The sequence below is a fragment of the Theropithecus gelada genome, chromosome 13 (genome assembly GCF_003255815.1).
Source record: "Theropithecus gelada isolate Dixy chromosome 13, Tgel_1.0, whole genome shotgun sequence".
NCBI classification, from domain to species: Eukaryota; Metazoa; Chordata; class Mammalia; order Primates; family Cercopithecidae; genus Theropithecus; species Theropithecus gelada.
In genome coordinates this window covers 50920297-50936249 of record NC_037681.1, presented here as the reverse complement: position 1 = coordinate 50936249, position 15953 = coordinate 50920297, and the positions used below count along the sequence as shown (strand labels likewise).

Sequence of the window (15953 nt, the reverse complement as noted above, 5' to 3'; positions counted from 1 at the left end):
AAATAATCTCACACATGGATGTGGTAACAATGTCCCATTATTATAAGCGTTTCTAGGCCGAGCACGGTGGCTCACGCCTGTAATCCCAGCACTTTGGGAGGCCGAGGCAGGCGGATCACGTGAGGTTGGGAGTTCGAGACCAGCCTGACCAACATGGAGAAACCTCATCTCTACTAAAAATACAAAAAATTAGCCGGGCATGGTAGGGCATGCCTGTAATCCCAGCTATTCACGAGGCTGAGGCAGGAGATCGCTTGAACCCAGGAGGTGGAAGTTGCAGTGAGCCAAGATCGGGCCACTGCACTCCAGCCTGGCCAACAAGAGCAAAACTCTCTCTCAAAAAAAAGAGTTTCTAAATACTTACTCTAACTTACTCTGTTTCTATTCTTATCTTATTGTGGAATTTAACAGTTTGCTGACTGGTATTGTTATACAAATCATACTTCAACAGCACTGCTCTATGGTAGAGATACACCCTGATTGTCTAGTACCCTGTTATCATTCAGGCTACAGCCTGAGAATTTCTTCTCTTTATGATAAAAGTTTATGCTGTTCACATTTATTGGGATAATTTTTTTCTTTTCCTGATATCTCATTTTATGTTTCCTGTTTGTTATACTCCCTTGCAGTTTTTTGCTCCCCCTACCCTGGTCCATTTTTCTCCCATTTTCTGTCTTAATTGAAATTAATTTCCTTTGTTCCCTCCCTTTGTTCTCTAATGTGGAAAGGAGCAAGCTATGGCCCATGGACCAAATCTACTCTGCTGCCTGACTTTGTATATATGGCCCACAAGAAGAATGTTTTGTGATGTGAAAAAATTACATGAAATTAACATTTCAGTGTTTATTTATAAATAAGGTTTTATTGGCACTCAGCCATACCCATCTGTTTATGTATACTGCCTGTGGCTGCTTCAGTATTACAATGACAGAGGAAATAGGTACAACAGAGATAGTATGGACCACAACCTAAAATATTACCTAGTCCCTTACAAAATAGTCCCTTGTTGACCCCTATTGTAGTGGTTTGGAAATTGTATACCCCATTTTCTTCTTTTAGAATTCGCCCTTAAAATATTTTCACCCTTCTATTTTTGACAAATGCATTTAAACATCTAAGTCTATGAACATTGGGTTAATAAATAATAACCTCTGAACAAAAAAGCATGCCCTCAATTCTATCACTAATTAGAGTTTAGTTTAAATTTAAATTTCTTAAAATAGTAATAATATTAAAAAGGATATGCTTTCCTCTTGCCTTTCTTATAAGATTTGTAGAAATCCCCCAACAGCTGCAAAAAATACTATTTTACTGCAACAGCAATTATATAATAATTACTGTAAGTATTATTATAACTAACACATTCCTTAAACTTGACAGAAACATTTATTATTATTTAGATTTGACCATAAGTTTGCTGGCTTCTTTGCTCATCATTTCTTCTTGTTGCCTATGTCTTCCTCTTAGTTCTCCTCAAAATAATTTATTTTAAAAAATGTCTGAGTCTTTGCATTCCTGAAATGTATTTGTTTTGTTCTCAATTTTAGAGGCTAGTTTGGCTAAAAACAGAATTTTGCGGTTCCAAATCATTTTCTCCTCAGAATATCAAAGCAATTTTCTGTAGTTTTCTATCATTGAATATGGCTAGTAAGAAATCTAGCTATACAAATTTGTACAGATAACTAAGTTTTCCTAATTGGGTAATTTATTTCTTTCTTCTGGAAGCTTTTATAATTTTCTCTTCATTAAAAGAAATTTAATGAATTTCTTTTACAGAAATTCATTAATGTTAGTCTAGGTATGGAACTTTTTTCATTAATTCTGCCCTGCAGTTGGTAAACTCTTCCAATATTTGAGTCTTTCTTTAATATAGAAAACATTCCTTCCATTTAAGAAGATACATTTTTTTATCTTCATTCTCTCATATTTTCACCTGGAAATTCTGGAAATTCTGTTAGATGTTAAAACTTCTGGATCTCTCCTCTCATACTTTTCATTTCTTTGCCATTTGACAACTTTACGGATAATCCCTTGGCTTGATCATCTAACTAATTTGTCAGCTAGCTATACCTGTTCTACTAATTTAGTTTATTTCAAAAATCATATTCTTAATCTTCAAGATTTGCAAGTGGTCTTTTTCATAGCAGCTATTTTTAGGAACAAATTGTGTAATTATAATAAAAAGGTTTACTGTGTGCTTACTACATGTCTAATATTGTTCCGAGCATTTTTCGCTAATTCAATTAATTCTCAAGACAACCTTATGAAATAAGTAAAATTATTATCCCTATTTTATGAATGAGGAAACTGAGAGACATTGAGGGCTAAAGACATGGTAAGTGGTAAAACCAGATTTTAAACACAGGCAGTCTGACACCAAACTTGATGTTTTTTTTTTTTTTTTTTTTTGAGACGGAGTCTTGCTCTGTCGCCCAGGCTGGAGTGCTATGGCACGATCTCGGCTCACTGCAAGCTCCGCCTCCCGGGTTCCCGCCATTCTCCTGCCTCAGCCTCCCCAGTAGCTGGGACTACAGGCGCCGCCACCTCACCCGGCTAGTTTTTTTTTGTATTTTTTAGTAGAGACGGGGTTTCACTGTGTTAGCCAGGATGGTCTCGATCTGCTGACCTCGTGATCCGCCCGTCTCGGCCTCCCAAAGTGCTGGGATTACAGGCTTGAGCCACCGCGCCCGGCCCAAACTTGATGTTTTTAAATCACTGTACTAAACAGCCTCTCTGCATAGATACTTCAATCTTTCCACAGGTATTAATTACACATAGTTTAAATTCTCCTCAGAGAATTATTTATTCATCAGAGATTAGATTTTACAGTTTTTAGTACTAGATACTGTTTAACATTTTCCTTGAATGTTTACTAATTCTGCAGAGTCTCATACTTGTAAAGGATGTTCTAGACTGAACAATACTGACAGATCGAATGTATTTCTGCAAGTGAGAAAACCTCTTGCTCCCCATGTGGGATGGAAGTGGTAGCAATATCCATGAGGTTTTGCTATAAAACTTTTCTAATATTTTGTTCTATCTTCTAGAAACTCCAAGCCAGTATTTCTAAATATTTTTTACTTCCTTTAGCTTAAATGTTTTTCTCTTTTTTTCCCCACAAAAAAAATCACAGGAATACCTGGCAAGGGTTTTGTTTTTTTCCCATTTCATTGTCATCAGTGCAAATTTTATCCATGTGTAAAGTGTTACTCAGATTTTTCTTAATGTTGAGATCCTCAAAAATCACATTTTAATGACATTTATTTCATATTTCTATGAGCTTATGATAGTGCAACCTGTATCGTTAAAATTAGTATATATAATTTGTCTTTTTCATACTTTTCCACTGCGGGATATTCTGTCTTTAACCTGAATTTCTCAGACGAGGGCTGGGAGTCTGGCAGGTTTATAAAGATAGAATCTGTATATCCTGGCATAGCTCCACTATAGCTATCTTCTTTCTAAAACCTCATTTATGTTATCAGCATTGCCTTCTCAAAGCAGTTGTAAGTAATCCCTGGGCATACTCTATTGTCCAAACCTAGCTCATCATTTTAGAACCTAGTTTTGACTTACATTCCCTTTTACCAAGTTTTAGAGTTGCCTAGGGAGGGAAAAAAATAACTATTTACTTGAATGTGTATTTTGGCATTATGCATTCTTAATAAAAAGTAAGGCTTTTCACAACTTTTTTTTTTCATTTCAGTGTAGATGAATATAATTTGGGGAGTAACGAAAACATCAGCACTACTCACCAATGCTCTAATAACTGAATCTCAACAATAGGGTAAAATTTATCACTGTTGTACTCATAGTAACTCAATATGGCATCTACTATGGCACTATGAATATGACACCAGAAGCAAAAAGCAAGGCAGAAGAAAGATAGACAACTGCTCCTTCAACATTATTTTCAATCCTGAATAAAGGATGTGGATGCAACCAAGGAAATGCTACCCATAGTCCTCTATTAAATGAGAATGAACAACAGGAACAGATGCAAATTTTATATAAACTTTTATCACAAAGATCATAAGAAAATACTGTATTTACTGAATGTGGATCTGTCCATAATAATAGTAGTTATACAAATAAATCAGGGAATTAAGTAACAAGTAGTTATACTTTTCAGAATTTCAACTTTTATTAGGGTGCTAAATGCTGGATAGACAAAGTTAGGGAAGATCTATCTTTTCTGAACTCACATTACAAACTGAGTAATGCTCTCCACATCCCTCTTCTAAGATGATTAATTTCCACGAAGGCTTTTAAAAACTCTGATGAGAGGTAATTTTATGACCTTTTTGCAGCAATAATCCTGTTGTAGTATGCCTGTATCGTTAGGTTTCAAATGTGACTGTGCTGAAAATACAAGATAGAAATCAAAGTATAAAATATGAGCAAGTAATAATTACATAATATTCTAACAAACTTAATTCTAAATATAATTTCAAACTTGAAACACCAAAAAGTGGAGAAAAATGGAGAAACCATTTGTACTACAAATTTCACTAGACTCCACAAACATAATCATATATACATGCAGACAGTAAAAATTCTTGCTTGACACTGAGGCTTCTTGGTTGTGATTACAATTTTGGGGTTCATGTTAACATGAGAGAGACCAAACTAATCTTTCATATTATATGAGATTGGAAATTTGACCAATTTTCTTAATGAGTTATTGTCTGAGATATTTCTTCCTGTTGCAAAACTGATTCCTAAGTACATTGCTAGCTGTGCACACTGAGAGGACCTATAATCAAAGACATCCCAGTGGTGATTAACATATGGTAGGCAGAATAATCATCCCCCAAAAGATGTCCACATCTTAATTCCTGGAACTGTGAATGCACCGTGTTATACGGCAAAGGAGAATTAAGAGTGCTAATCAGATGAATTTAACGTAGTGAGATTAGCCTAGATTACTCTGGTGGGCTCAGTGTAATCATAAGTGTCATTAAAGGTGGGAGAGAAACCCCATAAATATATATATACTTACTATGTACCTATGAAAATTAAAAATAATTTTTTTTAAGTGGAAGAGGGAGGCACAAGATGACTTAGTACTGACGTGAGAAGGACTCAACCAGCCCATGCTGGCTTTGAAGACAGAAGAAGCGGCCACAAGCCAAGGAATGTAGGCATCCATTAGAAGCTAGAAAAGGCTAGGAAACAGATCCCATACCAATCCTACAGAAAGAAACCAGTCCTGCCAATGCCTTGATTTCAGCCCAGCAGAACCCACATCAAACCTCTAAAACTGTTATATAATAAATTTGTGTCCTTTAAACCACTCTATATTTGTAGTATAAGCAGCAATAGGAAACTAATAAAGAGCATAGTAAGTGCCTAGATTTTAGTTTCTCACATCATTCTTCAAAAAAAGGGATCTAGGGCTCCTTAGAGAAATGCTGAGTCTAGGGATGGGGCAAGGAAGAATACAAGATGAACCTGGAGAATTTAAAGTGCCAAAAAATAAGTAGTTAAAAGAAAAAAGATGGTAGTATGTCAAAAGGACACAAGAGCCAACCTTCAGGAACTCCCAGGCTGGGCGCAGTGGCTCATGCCTATAATCTCAGCACTTTGGGAAGCCAAGGCAGGAGGATGGCTTGAGCCCAGGAGTTCAAGACCAACCTGGGCAACATAGCGAGACCCCCTACTTCTCTACAAAAAAAAAAAAAATAAAAAGTTGTTTTTTAAAATTTATTTTAAATTAGCCAGGCAAGGTGGCATGTACCTATAGTCCCAGCTATTAAGGAGGCTGAGGCAGAAGGATTGCTTGAGCCCAGGAGGTCAAGGATGCAGTGAGCTGTGAACGCACCACCACACACCAGCCTGGATGACAGAGCAAGACCTTGTCTCAAGAAAACTCCCAATGGCCAAAGCTAGCCATTACTTTCAGTGGCAAAATAATGATAGTACCGGATTATAATCTAAAAAATAAAATAAATATCAATGAGTCCATACTGATATAATTAAATTACTAATTAAATAAATGGGGAGTAGGGGCAAATTTTTTCCACAGAGGTATGAATAATATATATAAATACTCTACGCTCCAGGAGGTGGAGCTTCATTCCTTTCCTCCAACAGCCAGCCTTTGAGTGTGGGCTGTGCTTAGTGGATAGAGTATGTAAATGTAAAGGGGAAAACAGCATCTTTGCAGTAGACAAACCTGACAGATACCACCTAACTAAGTGATTAAGATTAACATCACCAGTGATAAGTCAGGCTGATATCATGAATCTCTCTGATATGATAAGGGTACTTCACCTCTGCAGTATTCTACCCCCAAGCGTACAGCTCTAGTCTAATCATGAGAAAACATCAGAAAAACCCAAACTGAGGAACATTCTACAAAATGTCCAACCAGTACTTTTCAAAGGCACCATGAAAAGCAAGAATATACTATCACAAAATGAAGAAAGACTACAGAGATACAATGACTAGAAGCAAGATAGTATTCTCAATTGGATCCTAGAACCACAAAAGGACATTAGTGGAAAAATTGGTGAAGTCTGAATAAAGTCCATTGTTAATAGTATTGTATCAAAATTAACCTCTTGTTTTGACAGATATACCATATAACATCAGAGAAGCTGGGTGAAAAAGATAGGAAAATTCTCTGTACTGTTCTTACAAATTTTCAATAAATCTAAAATGATTCCATATAAAAAGTTTACTTTAGAACATCTATTTGTTGATGCAAACTTCTGTTTGACTAAAAAAATACACAAATAATGGCCATTTTCCATTCAAAATCAAGACCTAAATAATCTTATTTGGAATTTGCTTACTATACCATATTACTTGGTTGTAATAATTGAAGATTATCAGTAACAGCATTTCTAAAGATATAGTTTTGACATTATTTTCATTGTGGAAGAACATTTTTAATTCTTGGCTACATAATATGTCCCTGCCTGGTATTCATTACACAGCAGTGTAACACTCAGAAACATCTGACTTCAAGCATAAAGAAAATATTTTCTGTAAGATTTGTTATAAGAAATAAATGGGGAAAAGCCATATATTTTCAATGACATATATAATAAATAAAACAGCTAATTCATTTTCCCCCCAGGTCTTACAATGTTGCCTTTCTCTTTTAAAATACCTGCACAATTTACAGATACTTAGCCACAAGACAAAGAACAACAAAGAAGGCACTGGAGTCAAATTATCTATTAAAGTTACCAACTTTGAGATACAGTTGGGTTCATCTTGCATATCTTTTCTATTATTATTGCAAACTGCCGTTTCAAAGTTGGTTCAAAACTGATTATTATATGATTTATTTCATTTGTGTTTTTCCACCAAATACAAAGTAGATTCAAAACCCTAAATCTCTCTCCAATTCTGTATTTCTTTCTACTGAAGTTACCGTTATAAAAGCATGTCTTTCAGATAATTTTAGAATGTAATTATTAATTTAAGCAAAGGAATTCCTCAATTTTCAGCAGACCTGAGGGTACTAAAAGTAGTAGAGGTGAAATTCGCTTCCTAGCTCACATCTGGGATATCTAGCAGCCTAACGCAATGTAAATCTGCTGAGGTATTAGAAATAGTACACATCAACAGGATATCCAATTTAGGTAACCAATTGCATTAATGTCAGTAAGTGATTGATTAGATAACCTTAAAGCTCCGAGCCATTTCTCCTGGCCAAAGAAACTGTCAACTTCACACAGCTCAGGGCTTGAGCTCTATTCAGAAGTCAGCTAACATATTCAAAACAAAAGCTTCAGTTAAGTTACTTAGATTTCAGTGCCATCCTAAAAAATTACTTAGTTCTCAATGTCATTCTAGAAAGAAGGGTAATCCTGGTAAACTGCCTGGCAGATGATTTAAATGAATTGAACCTTTCTTTTCTTCCCAATGGAAGAAAGTAAGGACTAAGCTCTAATTTTTTATCTTGCCCAAATTCCTTTCTAAGGGATCTAGGGAATCACGCCCTACAAACCATAAATTCTCATCACATGAGCTTTGTTTAACCCTGTATATTGTGACTTACTTTCCAGTCTTACTCAGGCATAACAAGGGAAAAAAATCAAAATGTTTTACCCCAAAATATATTACCTTGCCATACCTTGAAATTGCCTTGAAAAGTCTTTTGTGGGAAAAATCCACATTCTATAGAGAATCCCAATCACCCTTTGTTTTACTTCCTTTCTTTCCAGATCTAGGAGATAATCAACTAGGCGCCAGACACCTTTTTGAATCTGATAAGAAACATTTTACAACCTGCTCTCTCTCTCTCTGAAGTTTGCTATCTGAGAGATTCCTTTGCACAAAAAAACTTGGTCTCAGCAATCCTTTACCTTAACCTAAACAATCCTTTCCATTAATCCCAGGTCCTCACATAAACTCAGCCAATTGTAAACCAGTAAATGTTTAAATTTACCTATAGCCTGAAAGCCCCTGCTTTAAGTTGTCCTGCCTTTCTGAACCAAACCAATGTATTTCTTAAATGTATTTGATTGATGTTCCATGGCTCCCTACAATATATAAACCCAAGCTGTACCCCGACCACTTTGGGCACATGTTCTCAGGACCTCTTGAGGGCTGTGTTTCGGGCCATAGTCAGTCACATTTGGCTCAGAATAAATCTCTTCAAATATTTTACAGAGTTTGACTCTTTTCGTCAACAAAAGTATATCTCCACTACTTACCAGGCCATGCATTAAAACTCATCTCGGCCAAGCAATGCTGGCAACCAAAACTACAAAATCAACAATTACTAAAACTTATGTTTCAAATGCCAGTAGAATTGCTAAAATGAAATAATTTGTTATACATCTAAAAATAAGCAGAGATGTATGTGTGTCTTCCAGGCAACAGAACTAAAATATGTTTAATATATTCTACTTTACTTGATGGTTTTCATAAAAATTTTCATTCATGACTAGCATTAATAAAATTTACTGAATGAGTAAATCAAACAATGGATACATTTCTCATGGCTTGGTGAAATAGGGGAAAGCAAGTTACATCAGGATGCTTTTGGCTATAAATAACAGAATACTAATCTAAAAGTCATATAAACAATTTGGGTTTACGCTTCTCACATAAAATAAAGTCTGGCCCCAACGCTAAGTTCAGGAGCCGGGATCTCCCATTCTACTATGCCATCCTCGTGATGTCTGAGGACCTCCCCCTCTTTGAGGGAATGTTTGCAAAAGCTGCAAGCCTCAGGTGCTAACACAATACCGACCACAAGCCGAATAGGAGTGGCACTGGCCCTTCACTGACTTCTTTCATCTTATTAAGGAGGAATATCTTTCGCAGAGACTCCAAGACTCTCCCATAAGACCCTTTGGTTAGACTGGCTCAAACAACCATCCCTGCTGACAGGAGGCTGAGAAAGCCAGTATCAAGTATTTTCATCCTCTGTCATAGGATGTGTGCATCACCGTGGTTCACTGTTAAAATTAGTAAAGTCCTACTTCTGGCCTTTAGTTGTTAATATGTGGAATAACACAGGGGAAGAAGGCTGTTGTGAAGTTTTATATGATCAGTTAATAGGATATCATAATCTAATAAATGCAATAAAGAAGGCCAGGACATCAGAAAGTTTGCTGTGACAGTAATAGCTATAGTATAGTTAATAAGTAGCCAGGAATCCTTGACTAGAAGCCCTCTTTGAAGAAAGAGTCACAAGTGGAGCTTCAAACACACTAGCTGCAGAGATTCATTCCAGGAAGGCTCGAGCTGTTGTTACTTTTGGGTAATAAGGCACCTTTGCCTAATGTAGGTACCAAAACTGATGCCTATGATTGCACTAAAGGAACTGGCAGGAGTGGAGTGTTACTGAGTCCCATGGGGCGTCTTCTACAGTTTGGGAAGGGACAACTAGCATGTACGTTTCCTGGCACAAAATCACCAATAAGATGAATCGATTCATCTTAACAGATTCATCAATAAGATGAATCCATTCATCTTATTCTTCTTGTTATGAGCAGGAGAGCAGCATGAAATTGTGTTGAATTAAAAAAAGAAGCCACCAAACTGGATAGAGTCGAAAATATTCATGACTTTGTTCTAATTTTAGTGAAAGTCTGTTTTAAGTAGGAGGAAGCTGGTAAGAAAGGGGGTAAAGTTTCTTTCTCACAGGAGGTAAAGTTAGGCATTACAAATTTTAAATATGTCAAATAGACATCTATTATTTGTGGTTAACATATGATAGTAAATAAAATTAAGGTGACTTCAATAAATTTAGTAATTCTTAAAACTGTGTTGGCAATGGCACATTTATTTACACAAATTTATAATGTTTATAAATACATCAATAAACTACAGATCAAACTGGAAATCTGACCACATGAGTCTTTCCAATTCCCATATCACTATATTGAACCACTTTAATGTTAACAGCAGCATGCATTACAATCATGTTCCTATAGTGTACTAAAAAGGTAAACACCACATTGTAACTGAGTTGTTTTTATTCAGGATCTTTAAAAAGAAAAATTCATATGTAAAAATACCAACAGCATGTAAAATAAAATTCTAATCATTTCATCAGATTTGACTAAAAAAATTATTTAATATTTTGGCAGTTTATATTCTGGCAGGCTGAACTTCTGAACAGCTTCCTAATCAGTTTCCATTATCCTGTGAAAGCAGACCACTACAGGAACTTCTACATATGCAGTAACAGTCTTCGTATGTCTTGGAGAACTGAGAATGGATGAAAGCATTCATCAGAGGCCACGCTGTTCCTGCTGGCTTCTCTCTTATCTCACTCTGAATAATTCAGATATATTACAATGTGTGACTTTCCTAGTTTTCACCACTACACTACATTGCAGAATGTAATGCTTTAGAATTCCAGAATTACATAACAATTTAATATGAAATCATGAGGTCATATCAGGAACATTTCTGGCTTAATCCATGACTTGGCCAGGTTTTAAATCACTATCTCTTTAATATTACTCTCCTTTTCATGCTTTCTAAAAGGCTCAAACTCTTTTCTCACTCTAGAGTGATTAATGATCCAGAGAAACCAAGAAGCCATGAGTTGGGTACGTACAATTGGCACATGCATTTCCTGGCACAAAATCACTAGGCAAATGGACTTTTTATGACAGTTTTAAGTTTAATATTTCATTTCACTAGTTATTAAGTGGTCATAAAATTGGCTAAAAGTAAAAATCTACATATGCAGTACCATCAGAGAGATGGTAGAGAGTTGAACTCTACGAAACATTTTTTCTTAAAATCCATTCTGTGTATCTTAATAAATTCTAAACAGTTTAGTTAATTTAACAAACTCTTTATAACTTGACCTAAAATCTAAATCCTCATAATGATTTATTTCCTACCCTGTTACATAGGTCTGTTGCTTTTATACTTTAAGAAAAGAACTTTCTATTCTAAACTCTCATCCATTTCCCAACCTGGCATTACAGATACAGTGTTTTCCTTTAGTCATTTGCACAAGAATTAAATAGACCAGATAATTATATTCTAAACATCTGGTAAGCAAACATTTATTTGGAAAAAAAAATGTGAACAGCAATCTTAAATACACTCCCTAAAATTACACCAAATTGTCAACAAGTTAAAACTGGTATAGTCTCAAACAGTATATAGTTGACCACTACAATGCATCCATTCTTTTCCCTATCATTTCCTCCTACAAACTCCAACTTTAATTCCCTTTTTAACTCTCATTGGCAAACATGCTGTTTTGTTTGCTGTTTACATTTATGCCTTGATTAAATTACTCTGTATTTGTTTGCTTTCGAGATTCTAAAATCTTTTTTTCTCCAATCCAAAATCTGTTCCCATTAGTAGCTTGCATTGTCATGAAATCCTATCAAGCTTACAAATAGTTAAGAGCCTACAATGGGTAAGGTACTCTATAAATAGCTTATAACTCAGGAAAGAAAAGAAAATAAACAAATGGAAAAGTTAAGACTGAAATACTTAAATAGGGGCTCAAGACGAATTTTCCTCTTGTCTTGCAGAAGGACAGGTTTGGAATGATAAAAATGACTATACCAGTACAGAGTAGGAGAAATAAACACTCAGTGGTCAAGGAAAGAGATTATGGACCATAAGTCTAATATGAATTTCTGTAAGGTAAGGGGTAGGAGAGTGTATCCACCTTCATAAACCAATATCCAAAGTGGGCCTCAGGATAAACAAGAGAATAATCCCTTAGGCACAGGACATACATCAGGTATTCAAAGCTGATAGAAGTAACACACAGAGAGGAAGTTGAGAAGACTCTAGCCCTACTGGGTATTTAAGGGTGGGACTGAAGGAAGGGAAGGATAATCCAAAGGACCAAGCTATCAGGAGCTCAGCTGTAACCTGGAAGCTACTAACAGCATAATTGGCAAGAGAATATTTTTATATTTTGAGAAAAACTAGGATTTGGTAACTAATTGAAGAAAGAATGAGTCAGGGATGATTCCTGTATTGCACAGAGAGAAACTAAGTAATCTCTAAATTTTATGTCAAGTCTAAAATCCTATGCTTCAGGAATCTTTTTCTTAACAGTTAAAAAGGAAAAAAGTCCTTAAGCAGTTTCCATTTTCTAGCATGATGGAGTTAAGACTCTATCGGTCAAATTGTCTCTGTAGAAAGCAATGACAAAATTTGGATATAAGATAAAGGTAATCATTAGAAGGTACTAGAGAGGGAGCAGAAGCAGACAGACTGGTGGGAGTTCATGTTCACTTGCAAGAAGGAAGATGGAAAGCTCTAAGAGTATGTTCCCTTCTCCAAAGCTTTCAGCCTCGGGCTAAAGGCAGTCCACAGAAAAATATGTGGATACAACACACAACTACAGCAGTGCTGAAAGAAAATGTATAGTCCTAAACACCGGTGTTAAAAAAGGAACATGGTATCAGATCAAAGGCTTAAGCTTCAATGTCAAGAAACTAAAAAACTTTTTAAAAAGCAAATTAAGCCCAGAGAACATAAAAGTTAGGAAATAATAAAGATAAGAATAGAAATCAGTAAAACTAAAAACACAGATTGATGAGGGAAGGGGAAGAAATCAATGAAACCAAAAGCTGATTATTTTAGGGGAGAGGGGCAAATCAAAAAAACTGACAAAACTCCAGCCAGATTGAACAAGAAAAGTGAGAAATAAAGGAGGGGATTAACTACAGACTCTTTAAGCATTAAAAAATTAACAAAATATTATTAACAACTTGATGCCTTAGTTTGACACTTCAGTTTGACAACTTAGATAACACAATTTCTTGAAAAGAAAAATTACAAGAAACAGAAGTAAAGAATTCTATAACAACTCAAAAAATTTAGTTTGTAATTAAAAAGACACCCACTAAAGAAAATTCCATGCTTAGATGGCTTCACTGGTGAATTCCTTTAATCATTTAAAAAGGAAATAACATCAGTCCTATACAAACTCTTAACAGAAAACATGCAAGGAGAGAACACTGACCATCTGATTTTATGAGATCACAAACAGATATGTATCTCACAAGAAAAAAGAACAAAATCCCTAATTAACACAGATATAAAAACTCTTTAAAGCTATTAGCATATTGAATCCAACAATATATAAAAAAGTTAAGTGGAGATAATCCTAGAAATGTAAGGTTAGTTTACCATCAGAGATTAATCAATGCAATTTAACATATTAATAGAACAAGGGAGAAAACTCATCTTATCATTTTAATAGATACAGAAAAAGCATTAAAACCAAATTCAACACCATTTTATGATAAAAGTCACAGCAAATCAGGAATAGAAGGGAACTCCTCAACCTAATTAAGAGCATCTGTGAAAAATCTACAGTTAGCATTATACTCTACAGTGAAAGGCTCAAGGCTTTCTACCTAAGATCAGGAACATGGCAAGGATGTCTGCTCTCAACACTTCTACTTAACATTTTACTAAAAGAATAGCCACTGTAGTAAGGCAAAAAAAAAAAAAAAAAAAAAGGTATAGAAGTTGAATATTAAAATTAAAATAATATTTACATACAAGCAATGTGATTATGAATATAGAAACCCTAAGGAACCCACAAACGAGGCAGAATAGTTGAATTCAGAAAAGTTGCAAGATACAAAACTCAACTGCATTTCTATAAACTGGCAGCAAACAACTGGAAAGTACAAATTTAAAACAACTCCAAAATAGCATGAATCAAAAATATGCAGAAACAAATCAAATGCAAGTTGTGAAAGACCTTTATATGAAAAACTACAAGTACTGCAAAGGGAAATTAGATTGAATTAAATCACAATAAAAATCTTGAGGATTTTTTGAAGAAATTACCAAGCTTATTTTAAAATTTTAATAGAGAGGAAAAATACTCAAATAGTTGAAAAAAAATTTAAAATAACTGTTGATTTCAATTCTTGCTATAAAATTACAGTATCATGACAGTGTGATATTGATGAAATAACACTTACCGGACAACTAATTTTCAAAAAAAGGCGTTAAGTTAGTTCAGTGGATAGTGGGCAGACTTTTCAATAAAAGCTGATGGAAAACTGGAAAGCTGTATAGGAAAAAAATAAACCTTGACCCTGCCTCACAATAAAAATTGCATCAAAATGGGTCATACATAAAGTTAAGAAGTAAGACCATTAAACTTCTTGGGAGGAGAAAATATTTGTGACACAAGGTTAGACAATGAAAGAACAGTAAGAAGAAATGGATTAAAAAGACCTCATGAAGATAAAGTTTGCTCTTTGAAAGACAGGTTTAAAAAAAGTAAAAAGGCAAACCACAGTCTGGGGTAAAAAATTGCAAAAATCATATCTATAAAGAGCCTATATCCAGAATTTTCGAAGAACTCTTATAGAGCAATAAAGAAGAAACAACCCATAAAGGAGAAAATATACGACTAGAACTATCACAAAACATGCTGTATGAATGGCCAATGAGCACATGAGAAGAGGATCAAAATCCCTAGTCTTAAAAGAAAAATTGTTGCCACAACAAAGGCACAAAAATAGCTGAAGTCAGAAAGACTGATAATACCTAATGCTGACAAGGATATGGGACACCTGGAACTCTCTCTTACATTACTGGTAAAAATGTAAAATGGGAAAAATTGTATGGAAGTAAATTAGAAAGTTAAAGACACATTTACCATATTATCTAGGGGTTTGGGTGCAAAAGGGCACAAGGATACAACTAACTCATCTGTTGTGAGTTACATGACGATATGCAATTTAAAACTGGTTAATTTTATTGAATATAAGTAATACATTAAAAGTAATAGAAGGGTATGGTAAATAAAACAGCATGGTACTTATGCATAATAAAATAAAACCTGATAAAATGTGACATTTTCAAACTAATCAAGAAAAGATTACTTATTCAGAAAAGAGTACTGGGCTGAGTAGCTATTTGGGGCGATAAACAAGAAGTCCCTTTCCTCTAGATTTTTTTGTTTAATAACTTTTTTTTTTTTTTTAAGAGACAGGGTCTTACTCTGCCACCCAGGCTAGAGTGCAGTGGTACAATCATAGCTCAATGTAGCCTTAAACTCCTGGGCTCAACTCCTCAGCCAACCAAAAAGCTGGAATTACCATGCCCAGCTCTCCTAGCTTAGACCAGAATAACCATGGCAAGTGAAACCATAAAAGCATGATGGAAAAGCTAAGTTTGCTATAAAATCCAGATGACATAAAAGATTAATCAGTTTGCACAAAAACAGTATTTCCACTAGAAAAAAAAATAACCTAAACAAAGAAAAAGGACAAAAGACAGAGGAAATATTAGCAACTCACCCCAGACAAAATGTTAATATTTCTACTGAGAATTCGTATAACCCAAAAGGATAAAGACTAACATTCCAATAGAAAAATGTCCAGCCTCTGCTGGGCGCAGTGGCGCGTGCCTGCAGTCCCAGCTACTTGGGAGGCTGAGGCTGGAGGACTGCTTGAGTCCAGGAGTTCTGGGTTGTAGTGCCCTATGCCTATCAGGTGTCTGCACTAAGTTCAGCATCA

General features: G+C 35.1%; 1 protein-coding gene across 3 annotated transcripts in view; it reads right to left on the bottom strand.

Moving 5' to 3' along the window:
- LCLAT1 (lysocardiolipin acyltransferase 1) overlaps positions 1-15953 on the bottom strand; it is a 219367-nt gene that overhangs the window by 96530 nt on the left and 106884 nt on the right. Inside the window, exon 3 of one of the 3 annotated variants that reach the window (XM_025354950.1) lies at positions 4206-4362. The exons of the other annotated variants lie outside the window; for them this stretch is intronic. The gene's annotated coding sequence lies outside the window, so the exon portion shown is untranslated. The remainder of the gene's footprint in view (positions 1-4205; positions 4363-15953) is intronic. 3 annotated transcript variants of the gene reach the window in all.